The sequence below is a fragment of the Lycium barbarum genome, chromosome 8 (assembly GCF_019175385.1).
Source record: "Lycium barbarum isolate Lr01 chromosome 8, ASM1917538v2, whole genome shotgun sequence".
NCBI lineage: Eukaryota > Viridiplantae > Streptophyta > Magnoliopsida > Solanales > Solanaceae > Lycium > Lycium barbarum.
The window spans coordinates 9,506,413-9,519,826 of NC_083344.1; the positions used below are offsets into that span (position 1 = coordinate 9,506,413).

A 13,414-nucleotide genomic window follows, 5' to 3' on the forward strand; every position below is an offset into this window, starting at 1 on the left:
TGATCTAGTGATTTGTTGAGGATATAATTAAGTAAAGAAAAATGTATTCTATTTGACGGTTTAAGCTTTTAGATTAGAAAGTCACGTACTTTTACATGGTACTCCCTCGGTCCCAATTTATGTGGCAGTTTTCGCTTTTCGAAATTCAATTTGACTAAACTTTAAAGCTAAATTGAATTAGATTAACTCAATATTTTAACACTAAAATTTATATATTTAAAAACTACATGAAAAGTAATATAAGTTGCAACTTTTGTCATATCAATTTTATACATCTTAAAATATTGGTCAAAGTTCATGCAGTTTGAATCTCGAGCAGCGAAAAGTGCCACATAAAGTGGAACAGAGGGAGTATTAGAGTAGGCAAAAGTCGTGAATTCGAGTCTCATCACCACATATGAAATTCACGTGCTTCACCCATGAAAAAAAAATAAGGCCCACATATGAGAGAGCGTGTTGAGAATATAACTAAGTAAATAAAAGTCTGTTATCTGTAACAACTTAAACTTTTAAATGAGACGGTTACCATTCTACATTGTCTTGGTGGCCCTAGTTCTTGTATGTTGAGTCCCGCTTCATAATCTCCTACCTCCGACGCTTATATGTTATGGCTTAAGCCGAAACTTTTACCGGTCTTAATACTTATAACAAATAACATAACAAACAACTAGAGGTGGGTGAATAGCTTCATCTGTTTTTCTAATTAAGTAAGTTATTCTGCTTTCTTTTTTCAATATGTTGCTCCCTTTATTATAAATTTATGTGATACTTTTCGCTTATCGAGATTGAAAGTTCTTGGTTATGACCTTGAATTTGGACATAGAATCTTTAAGTTTTTTCAAAATAAAATTACATATTTGGAAACTACGTAGAAAGTACAATAATTCACAATAATTTAGGAAAATGAATGGTGGTGAAAGAAGGTTTTGTTTGACTCTCAAAAACCAAACACCCTCACATATGTTGGGACGGAGAAAGTATGTTTTTTTAAAATGAAACAAAACTCTCAAAATACAAGATTCATTAATCATTAGCACTTAAATATTTTTCTTCAAGAAACGCACTTTGATTTGATAATATTATTAATTTTGATATATATTTTTTCAAAAAATTATTTTCACTTAATTATCCAAAAGTTTGGCCTGATGAAAACATATTTGATGGAATTGAGGGATCGCCTCTAGCAATGGAAGGTCTAGCTAGGGAAATGGTGAAGAAATGTGGCCATTGTGGTACTAGGCAGGCTACTTTATATTATAATAATAAGTATATAGAAGCGTAGGTTTTAGGCAGAGATGGACACGTCTGTCTTTTCGTCATTTACTAGTTTAGCGTACGTGCGTTGCATGTGTGTATTGCATCAATGTTATTCCGTTTATTGTATTGTGATCAACTATCATACATCATATTAATGGATAATATTCCCTATTTAAGGATTGATTAAATCAACTAAGATTTCAAAAAAAATGTTCAAGGAAAATATCATTTTTTTCTCAATTTCAAAATTTTTGGGTTTAGACTGTGATTATTGTATATTCATTCAATGATTAGAGAATACAATATTATTAGAAATATCATTACAAATTAACTTTTATACTAGCTAAATATCCTGGGATTTACCATGGTACACATGTAAGCTCACGAGGACACAATTTTTGTTTAAATAAAGAATGAGAGAGGCACCTAAAAGTTGACTATCATGTGGTCTACTTCACTCATCGGCACCATTTTTATCTAGTTTTTTGATGAAAAAAATTTAACTGAAAGAAAAAACACAAGATATTATCAATAAAAGTAGAATATATCGCCAATTGTTGATTTTTAGCTATGCACTTACACTATTGAGGTAATTAATATAGACAACTCATCGTACACTTAAGTCATAGAATTTCGAAAGTCATTGTTCTGTAAATAACTAGACAACCTTTAAACTTGCAAAAAGGAAAAACAACAACCTAAAAATTAAACCTAATACTAACAAACTTGCTACAGAGTAAGTAAAAGCAATTAAAGAATCATTAGGCGATTGAGATTTGTAACCTCTGCGATTGTGAAATAGGACATCATATTTACTTGAAAATGGGAGAAAGATGTATAACTCAGAAGCAGTAGACATAAAATTGAGAACAAACAGCGTGTTGAAAAGGTCTAGTTATGCGATTGAAGTTTAGAAAATCAAAACATGAACATGTGGTTTGTGAAAAAAAAAATGGAAGGTCACATTTTCAAAACGGACAAAGAAATGTCCAAATTTCCTGTTATGTGATTAAAGTTTAGAAAATCGAAACATGAACATGTGGTTTGTGGAAAAAAAGAAAAGGAAAGGTCACATTATCAAAGGGGACAAAGATGCAAGCTAAGCGAAAGGTACATTTTTGAAAATATCCAAATCTCCAGTGGTCCTTGGCTAGGCCTTCAAAAAGAGTGGCTGAATATGCCCTTGTGTTAAACTTTTCCTTTGATATAGTGGGAAATGAAACTAAATAAGTAGGCGTTTGGCCATGAAAACCAATTATTTTTCATTTTATTTGGAATGAAGTTGGAGTTGTGTTCGGTTATAGTTTTTCCGAAGAATATTTGGACGTTTGAATTTACTAAAGGTGAAAAAATTAAAAACTTCAAGTTATATTTGGAGTTTTCATGGCCAAATGCTGATTTTCAAATAAAGTGATAAAAAATTCTGGAAAAAAGTGAAAATTTCTCATGGCCAAACGGTCCTTAAAGATCTTAAAATCTTAACCATACTCGAATATTCCGAATTGCTCTTGTGAAACAACCCCAACAGATTCCTTGTTTCTTCTAAACTTCAATGATTTCTTTTTAACAAGAGTATTTGTTTATGAAATCTGACAAAATTTTAACTTCAATTTCATACCATTATTGAAATTCGAAATTTTCCAAAAAGTAGGATTTCAAATTATGATTTCAAAAAATTTTAAATGTTAAACTTGACCCATAAATTTATAATTTGCAAACAAAAACCCATAATTTTAAATTTTGCAAAAAAAAAAAAGAGTCTCATGCTTGATGTAATAGCTAGTTACTGCTAATGGTGATTTTTTGAACCAGTTAATCTTTGTAAAATTATGTATATTTTAATGTTTGTAATACTATGTAATTGCTAGGATTTATTTATTTTACAAAAGTAACATGAAGATATGTGATTTGTTAATGATGCGCCTTACGATATTCAATATCTTATTTATGAATTATGATTTGCTAATTTGGTTAGATTGTATAAAAGTTGAGAAAATTTTAATAGTTTTCACAAATTGTTGGGTTTTTATGCTTGTGAGAAAAAAAAAAAACTTAAGACATCCAAATTGCATGTCCAAATAAAATTTCAACTTCAAATCAACTTGATTTCAAATCATGTCCATATGAGCTCTAAATGTAGAGATAACTTTTTTAAAATAGACAAAAAAAAATTAAGACAAGTGTGGTAAATTGTGAATGGAGGGGTAATATTTTAAGTTCTTCTTCAACCCAACCAATTCATATTCATTCAAAATACTTTGGGATCTAAGGGGCTGATAACTTTGAATTGAAGAACAATTGGATTATGGGACTTCTTCTTTGAAACCTACGTTACTCTATTTGAGGTAAGAATTAAATCCTAAGCTATTAATTTAGCTTATAATCTTATGTGTATCATTATGTATGAAGTAGTATTGAGTTAAGAGATTGAATTCTGATATGACAACTTGTAAATTGTCTGTTTTCAGTGATATTTAATTGTGTTTTGGTGTCTAATTGATCATGGTGACATTAATCTAGTCACTATGAAAAACATAGTTGAGGTAATCTACATTGTGATTACTTTTCTGTTACTTGAATTGATTAAATTAATTATGAAGTTGTAGGGGTAACTCTAAACTAGGGGTGACAAATGGGTGGATTTTGTTGGATTTGGTTTGGTTGAAAATAGTTTGAACAAAAATGGGTTGGGTTTCAAACCGCCCATATTTTATGTGGGTAAATATGAGTTGGGTGATAAATGACTGGATTGGTTATGGGTTAACCCATATTATACAAGTGTACTATTATTTCAAGTGTATGTTTATAATTTGTTTTTTCTTTTGTCAAGTTAAGTTAATTTTTTCATATAAATTTCAGGGGTGAGGGGTGGGGGTCGTGGAGGGGGTGGGGTGGGGGTATGAAGTAAGAAAAAAATTTCTCATTTTTAAAATGACTTGTTATTGGTCTAGTGTGTTCTTATATGGATACCCATATTTTACTCATATTTGCCCATATTTTTATCCATTTGAAATATGAGTGACCCAACTCACTAACATGTGGGTAAAATGGGCTAATTTTCTAAATATAGGCTCAAATTGCCACCTCTACTCTAAACTATGTGTTGCTTTACGGATTCGTTTGACGAATTTGAGTAACTTGCCCAGGAATTGAGTTAGTTGGCATCTGGACCTGAATTGTGATTTATTTTTTTGTATACTGTTGTATAATATTATATATTGGGCTGTGTCGCGTAATAATTTGTGTTGGCTATACATTTTTGAAAAAATTCCCTTTTTCTTTTCTTCATAAGAAACTTGAGTTGGAATTTTTATTGTTTAACTAAGCATCTACGTTCTGATATCTCCTGTATTTAAATTTTCACCAATGTTTCAAATTTCAAGTAACACATGGAACTTCCCCTCTACTTTCTTAAGATATCTACTAAGTTGCTCGGACTAGGGTGCGGGTTTTTGATACAGGTACAGATTCGAGGGTCGGATTCGACAAAATCTAAATATTAGGATTCGGGGTGCAGATCCAGGTATGGATACGGGTGTTGGGATTTAGCTAAGAAAATTCAAAATTATGAAAATAAAGCACAACCCCTTGAATTCTTTGTTTATCTCTATTTGACCTGAAACATGAAACAACGAATATGAGACAAAAGTACTATAATATTGAAGGTATGCCATTTACCATATCTTAAATCTATTTTTTCTTTTATTTTGAGAAATCAAAATCTCAATTTTCTCCCAAATTTTTCAATGGACACGGGTCAAAGTATCCAAAGTTGGTTGACCAAATCCGAAACATATCCCGCACCCGTCAAGTCTCGTGAGGAGACGGGTTCAGAATAAAAAATGAAGAGTCCGTGCAACTTAGGATACCTATATATGTATATATCCTAAATGTCTATTAGCAGCAGCATGTAATTTGTCAACTGCCTTTTGTGAAAAACTGATGTGTGCCATCGTCTTTTGTTTTATTTTCTCTGTCGTGGTATTTATTGTTGTTTCTGTAATTGACACAATGTTGAGCTTAATTACTAGCACGAAATGAATGTGAATCAACATTTAAGTAGATGGAAGAGGGATCAAAAAGGGTGCCATCTGATAAGCTTAAAGCAAGACCTATATCAAAAACATGTAGACAGTTATGCTCTTTAGTGTGTTCATCGGAAGTGGGAGTTGTCCACGATGTTTGCCATGCAAAATGGCTTCTGTCATATCAAACACTCCATTATTTGATGTCACTCAAAGTTCGGTCCTTTTAAGGTTAGATCACGTCAGGCAAAGAAGGCATGTAATTAAATTTGAGTCTGTAAATTAGACTTCCAATGATTGATTATTTTGACATGCATTGCATGTCTGCTTTTGCAGTAAAAATGGTGTCCTTTATAGTTTGTAGAGTCTGTCTAAAACAAGAAACAACGAGGCAACGGATATTTGAGCTTGTCTGTACAGAATCAAGAAACTCAAAAAATAAGGGTCTACAATAAATCCACAAGGGATTTGGAAACTTGTAAATCGCATTGCACGAAATATACTAAAGCTAGTTAGATAAATGAACTCTTCTGCTATGCAAGTATGAGCGAAAAACATTAAAATGTAGACAACAATATCATATACCTTTTTTTAATTTTATTTTATAAAGAGTGCGTATACCATTTTTAATACATAATTTAACAAATGTATGACATATCTAATAAATTCTAAACTCTCATTATAATGTATTGATACCAAACAGAAATATAATAACTTATTTAGGAGTAACTATTTTTACTTAAAAAATCTCGATCAGATTATACAGCGGACCAAGACTCTCATTATTGCAGGTAAATTTTTCTTTCCATCTCAAGTACTTATTAAATTGACTCTTTAGAATTGGCAACATTTTTAGTGTAGGAGTTGGATCTTGAGTGCTGAATACATGCAGGCTAGCAGTTTGATGATACTTAGAGAGTAAGATTTCTTAATACCTTCCACAACTAATTCTCTAAGATTCGTTATAATCGGCATATTTCCTCTGATTATAACGAATGTATTTAAGTGTTTGTGGACGGGTTCATATACTGACAGAGTATCATAAAAGACTGGTTCATTCATTCAAAACTTAGAATCCTCTATGACACACACATGGTATATACCAGAAACTCTCAGGGTATCATAAAAGATTGATTCATCCTTTCAAGAAAAACACTCAATCCTCTATGACACACACATGGTATATACCAGATACTCTCAGGGTATCATAAAAGATTGATTCATCCTTTCAAGAAAAACACTCAATCCTCTATGATAGTAACCTGGTATACCATATACTAACAGGGTATCATAGAGGACTGACAGTAATTCCTTCAAGAAAAACACTTAATCCTCTATGATAGTCACCTGGTGTATATCATATACTGATCGGGTATCATATATGGCATATTCATTCCTTATAAACTAATACTACTCAATCTCTATGATACCCACATGATATAAATTATATACTGACAGAGTATTATAGAGGAATTGTTCATTTGTTCCAGAAAATAGTCCATTCCTCTGTGATACCAATATGGGATATATCATATACTCATAGGATATCATAGAGGATTGGTTCATTCCTTCAAGAAAAAACTTGGTCCTTTAAATACCAACCTGGTATATGTCATATACTAACAGAGTATCATCCTCATCGAGGATAAGTTCGTTTTGATATTTTAACTTTTATATTATTTTTAGTAACTTTTACTTGTGGAAAAAGCAGAAAAGTAGAGTCTTATTTTAGATATAAGTTTTATTTGCATTTTTAAAATAAAGAAATCATAAAAATATGTTTCAATTAGCTTTGGTTTTAATAAATAAGCTAGTTACTTTAGTCTAATTATTTTTTAATTACTTCTTGTTGTGATCGAATTATTAATTTTTTTATATTCTTATTAATCTATAAATAATTAGATTTGCACTGTATGTTGTTATTTTTGTTGTTGTATAAACAATTAGCTAATACTTTTGTTATTGTATTTTTTTTTTAAACCTTGAAAATATAAAACAAAAGACAAAAAAAAAAGGGAAAAGATAAAATAGAAAGAGACAAAAAGCAAATGGAAAAAAAAAACATATAAATACTATTTGGAAAATTTCTCCCATTTCAAATGAAGACAAATTCGTAAGTTAACATAAATGCATAGCGTTAGTCAAACTAACTACGTACATTTTTTGAACAATTAATAATGAAATAAGTGCAAGTGCACTACCAGGTGTCAGTAGAATGAAGGGGAACGCATGCTTTAGCTTCTTTTGTCAGTTGGGTACTCGGGTAATAATGATTGCCGAATGGGTAGCTACTGTATACGGATAATTATTTTAATTTCTGTGGGCATTTGAAGTTGTTTTCCCTTTATATATTTAGATAGATAACTATAGTGGTTATGACTTAAAATTCTAAGGGGCAGTGATTAAAAGCGGATTCAGGATTATAATTTTATGGGTTCAGTACTCAAGTTTTAATTACTAAATCCATCATCTTATTTGAGTTATGGGTTCATAGTTCAATATTTACAAAAATGAAATCTATTTTACATAGAAAATTTAGGTCTAGGCTAAAAGTCACGGGTTCATTTGATCCCATAACTATTACTCCCTCCATTTCAATGCATGTGAACCTTTTCGGATTACGAGGGTTAAACTTTATAACTTTGATTGTAAATTTTAACATAGATTTTTCAAGTTGGTAAAAATAAAATTTATATATTTATAAAGTACATAAAAAGTATTATAAGTCATGATAATTTATAATCTAAATAATTTTAAAAAAATATAAGAAAAACGTGGTCCAAAAACCACCTCGTGGACTCCCCTAATAAATTGAAACGGAGGCAGACAGTGGCATTGGCCATCATCCAACTACCCTGAGATAGAGCGAACCCATAGGATACATCATAATTAAAATTAACTTCATTAGACAATCGATAACTAAATAACAGGGGAAGTTTAATAAATCTCAACATATTAGTCATAGATAACAATATCTGAATCATCTTCCCATGCTGAGAGCATAATCCTCAAAAAATACATAACCCGTAATGGAAGCATCTAAGAATCTCTACCATTTTGCAGAATAATTAATTAAAACATGACAATTTGCAGAACAATTAATTAAAATATCACAAAATCATTCTTGCATAGAATCCCAGAAACAATTCTATTCAAACCAATTCCACACACTCAATAAAACCAAAAATAAAAGGAAATTAAACTCTCAAAACCCAAAGCAAAATATTCAAGTTTGAGATAAGCTCTCATTGATAATCCTGGAATCTGATTAATGCTTCTACAATGTGAATGTCTTCAAGTGGTTCACAACAATACCCGCATCTGCCATTTTATTTTCCACTAACAACTAGTTGCTTCTCCTGTTTCACCCAAATTGTAAGACATAAATAATAATTAGTATTCAATAAAAGACAACATATTTTTCAATTACCTAAATTAAAGAATAATTATAATGTTCACTTGATGGTGAGAGTTATTTTCTATAGAATTATATTTAACTTCATATTAGTTGCTCCAACCAATACTAAAATAGTTTTAATAATTTTTAGTATTCAAAAATTTTCATCAAGAAACTCTCCAATGTGCTTTCTTATTATTGCAATTGCAAGATATATGTTTTTGAAGTTATTTTCATTCACCTACTAAACGCCAACAAACATTTTTTTTAGGAAAGTATACCTCATGAAAATCAAAATAATCACTTTTGTCATACAAGATAAAATCTCAGCTATAATTAAATTACTTATAGCCAATTATTTGTAATTGAAATTTATTAGTAAGTTTGTGATGTAAAAATAATAAATAAAAAAATCTAATACTAAGAGATGTGCGGTAGAATGAGTAAAAGCAATAAAGGAAATGGTCATTTGGGATTGGGATCTTCTTACCTCAGAAATCAGAAGGCTCCAACTTCTCCACGTCTTTCATTCTCTCTGGAATCTCCCTTAGATAGTGACAGTTATAGATACGAAGACCTTTAATCAGAGGCATTGCGCTTGTGGCTAAATCCCATCTTTCTAGCTTCCCAAGATCAACAAGATGAAGGAACTCCAGTTGACTGAAGTTGTTATCACTGCAGGTAATTTCTTTTCCTTCATAAGTATCTACTAATTGGAGATCCCTTAGGTTTGGCAACATTCCCAGAATAGGCATCGGATCTTCCATGAGGAATGAGCCAACAAGGGTCATCATTGTGATTGAATTTGGAAATGGGTTTGACGGGGGCAGTTTTCCTATTCTCCCAACTAACTTCAATTTCTGGAGCTTTTGACAAGAACTAATAAATTCTAGGGATGGGAATGATTCATCTTGTGTACACACCAACATGAGAGTGCTAAGGTTTTTCAAGTTGCTAATGTTGTTTAGGGAGTAAGATTTCTTAATACGATCCATTCTTAATTCTCGAAGATTGACTAAATCAACAGGGTTAACATCTCGCCACTGATCACAATGACTGCCTCTAAGAACTTGAAGACTTGTGAGTTTGTTTATATGTTGCAGAGGTTCTTCATATAGGACATCTAAATGTCTTAAGATTTACTAGGTTAGCTATCTCAGGAGGTAGTCGGCAGAAGCCTCTACCAGAAGAGCCTGCCTGGAGTGTCAGTAAATTCTTGAGGTTGCCTATGGAGGAGGGGATATCACAACTACCTGTAAAGCCTAAGTATCTGAGGCTGTACAAACTTCCTATGGCATCTGGTAGTGTAAATCTGTCAGAACCATTCTCCAAGTATAGCACATATAAATGTTGGAACATATTGCAGAACTTTATCCCATCCATCTTAAGACCTTCTTGATCAAAGAATGTAACTGACCTTAACTTCAATTTGGAAAAATCAAGAGTGAGGTACCTTTATCCTTGACCATGGATGGTATGTCTGCGACATGAGGAGGATATGGATTGCTTTCTCGGACCATAAGTGTCAAAGAAGTTTACCTCCAATGCCTTTTGTATGGCAAGATCCCGAAGTAGATCATGAATCCTGCATACAGTAACTTCTTCCCAATATGTCTCTACCACTTGAACCAAGCTTCGCCTTATCAGCTCATTCAGGATGTCTTGAGCTACATCCTCCATTATTTCTTCTCCTCTTGGTATCAATCCATCAGCCATCCACAACCACGTTAGGTTTTCAGCATCAATCCCACGATCTTCTGGAAAAATACCAAAGTAAAGAAAACAGTGTTTGAGCACAGTTGGCAAATCATTGTAGCTCAGTGATAGTATGTCCGAGATTTCAATGAAGTCATCTTTCACACGTCTCCAAAGGTGTTCCTTCACCTTTTCCCATTCTTCTAGCCTCCTTTTATGTGAAAGAAGCCCGCTTAGTGTAGCAATTGCAAGAGGTAAGCCTCTACACTTGAGCACCATTTCCCAAGCTAGCGTTTCCATTGCTGGGATCATTGCCTCAACGTTGAGTAATTTCCTGCGAAAGAGGTCCCAGCTTTCTTCTTTTGTTAGGAAACGAAGGTTATGGGGAAGACCGTTGTCATCTGCTCTTTTGGCCACATCCGCATTGCGGGTGGTAATAATAACTCTGCTTCTATTATTGCTCTTTCCAGACTTTGCCATGCTTCTCTTTGCCATACATCATCGACCACCACAAGGTATTTTTTCTCTTTCAGTAGATCCTGAAGGTGCTTTTCTAGATATGTGATTGTCATCTTTTCTAGCAGATCTAGAGTTTCCCTGTCACGTCCTTGGATGGATTTGATGATATCCTTAAGGAGATCGATGGTGTTATACTGTTGAGAAACACATACCCAAGCACGTGCATCGAAGATACCGGTTAGGCTAGGGGAGTGGTAGAGATGTTTTGCAAGAGTAGTCTTGCCTAACCCGCCCATGCCATAAATGGAGATGACGGTTCGGCGTGGCTGTGCTTTGACAAGTTCAGCAAGCAATCTTTCTACGACATCCTTAAAGCCAACAAAAATCTGATCCTGCTTATCCATGTAGGAGGTAGTTCTCCTCAAGCCAGATCTCTGATTGTTTGGCCTATAATTACTTGGCCCTTCTTTTACATTATTGATATCTCTAATACTATAAGTCTCTCGTTTGCAAGAGATATCCTTGATACGCTGCTTGAGGGATTGGATCTCCTTGCTAACGTTGTAGAATTTGGTCTCCTTCCTGCAGATGCAAGCGCAAGCCTTCAGACGACTAGCAAGTCCATCGCCATCACCTTCAGCAGCCTTCAGACGATTAGCAAGTCCATCGCCATCACCTTCACCTGCCTCTAAGCTGTAAGTCTCTAGTATAGCGACAGAGTCATTAGCAATCTCGTTAATTTCAAACACCCATTGTTGAACTGTATGATCTTCAACTTGCTTTTGCTCTGCATCTTTGAGGAAAGACTGCATGAAGAGCAGCTCCTTTCTCAGCCACGTCACATCCTGTCTCAGACTTCTGCGCAGGGAAACTTCCTGTATGAGGAAATCCCCCAGTTTTTGAACTGCATATGACACAAAGGCATCAACCATTTTCAAGAGTCTTGATATTTAGTATGCTCTGCTGAAAAAAAGATTGGAAGAAATCTGGAGAAAGAGAAACAGTGACAGAAGCAATAGAGATAAAATTAAGATCAAGTTGAAGAAACTGAAGCTGTTGATTGTGAGTTTGATAAGAAATGAATACTGTTTTTGTGTTAATGAATTGAGTGTTTAAGATGGTCCATTAATAATGTGATTAAAGCATACAAAATCCGACAGATAAACATGGGGCTTGTGGAAAAATATATGTGGGCAAAAGTTAAAAGTAACAATTATATGTGTTGTACAGTGGTCCACCACTGTTTGGACAATAATGGGGAAAATGATAAAGAAAAATTAGAGCAATGAAAGTGAAATGTGTACCATTTGACACATTCAGAAAAAAGAAATATATGATAAAGATGGTATTGATGGTAAGAGTTGATGTAATGGCAAAGCTATCAGGAATCATCGATCAGTTGGCATTGCTCTAGTCCGTTGGTAATATTTAATAGGAGAGGCAAAAGCATGATGTGATGACAAGTGTCATCACCAGAAAATTCGTATTTAATAAATAAAATAAAATAAAATAAAAACAACAACAAAAAATTAAAGCAGGTGATTTGATTTGCTGTTTTGGAAAGATGGTATTGTGCTTTTGGGTGTTGTCTTTATCTGGGTGTTTTTGTTTTCTTTTTTCCAATTTCGTGCTTCAGTTACAGGGATTTCAATTTAGTTTTCGTGTAATATACTTATTCGTGAGTTAATCCAAAGCTGTAGTTGAGATCAATTAAGCAATCTCAAGCATATTATTGAAAGCTAGGAGATTTCATTAGCAGATTTGGGATGCATGGTGACTTTTTGGCTTTTATCACAATCAGGACGTTCATGTAATTCTAATTTCTTGCTTCCACTGCAGATTATTATGTAAATTAAGGACTACCAATGAAGTAAGTGTAAGGCTGTCTTTGAAGTTCAAACATTTTCTGTCGTGATTTCCACTTTGAACTTCTGCAAAAGCTTCCGCCATTGTCCATATTTAACTCTGTCTCTTTGTCCTAACAGTAAGTCTTTTTTATTATAAGTTCTAATTCCGATTAAAATCCTAACCGGTTGCAGTTTTCAGGTTTGAAATTGATACAACTTCTCACACGTTCCCCGCTCTCCTTTTTTCTTTTTTTTTTTAACTTTGATTCTTCTTCACTTTTCACTTTTCATATGTTTTTTCAAAACTTTGAAATCACATTCTGTATCTAACCAAATTAATATGCTAACTGGCTTTATCATAACCATACATTGATACAAGATAGAAGTCACAAGAATGTAACTGCAGATTAACAGTTTCTTCCCTATTGATACAAGATAAGATTGCCAACACGACAAAACATATATTTGGTGTCTTTTCCTTTTTCTTTTTGTCTCTTCACTTTTCTTTTTAAAAATGAAAAAAATATCAAAATATGTTTTGTACTTTTCTGTTTTACTTTGAAAATGCTCCAGTGCTTTCTTTCACCTCCTCTCTTTATTTTTTTCTTTTTCTTTTTGTCTCTTCACTTTTCTTTTTAAAAATGAAAAAAGTATCAAAATATGTTTAATATGTTTTATCCGTTTCTGTTTTATTTTGAAAATGCTCCAGTGCTTTCTTTCACCTCCTCTCTTTA

General features: G+C 32.9%; 1 pseudogene; it reads right to left on the bottom strand.

The window, feature by feature from the left end:
* Nucleotides 1–8,384: 8,384 nt before the first annotated feature.
* Nucleotides 8,385–12,045, bottom strand: LOC132605895 (disease resistance protein RPP13-like; annotated as a pseudogene).
* Between the last annotated feature and the right edge of the window lie 1,369 nt (nt 12,046–13,414).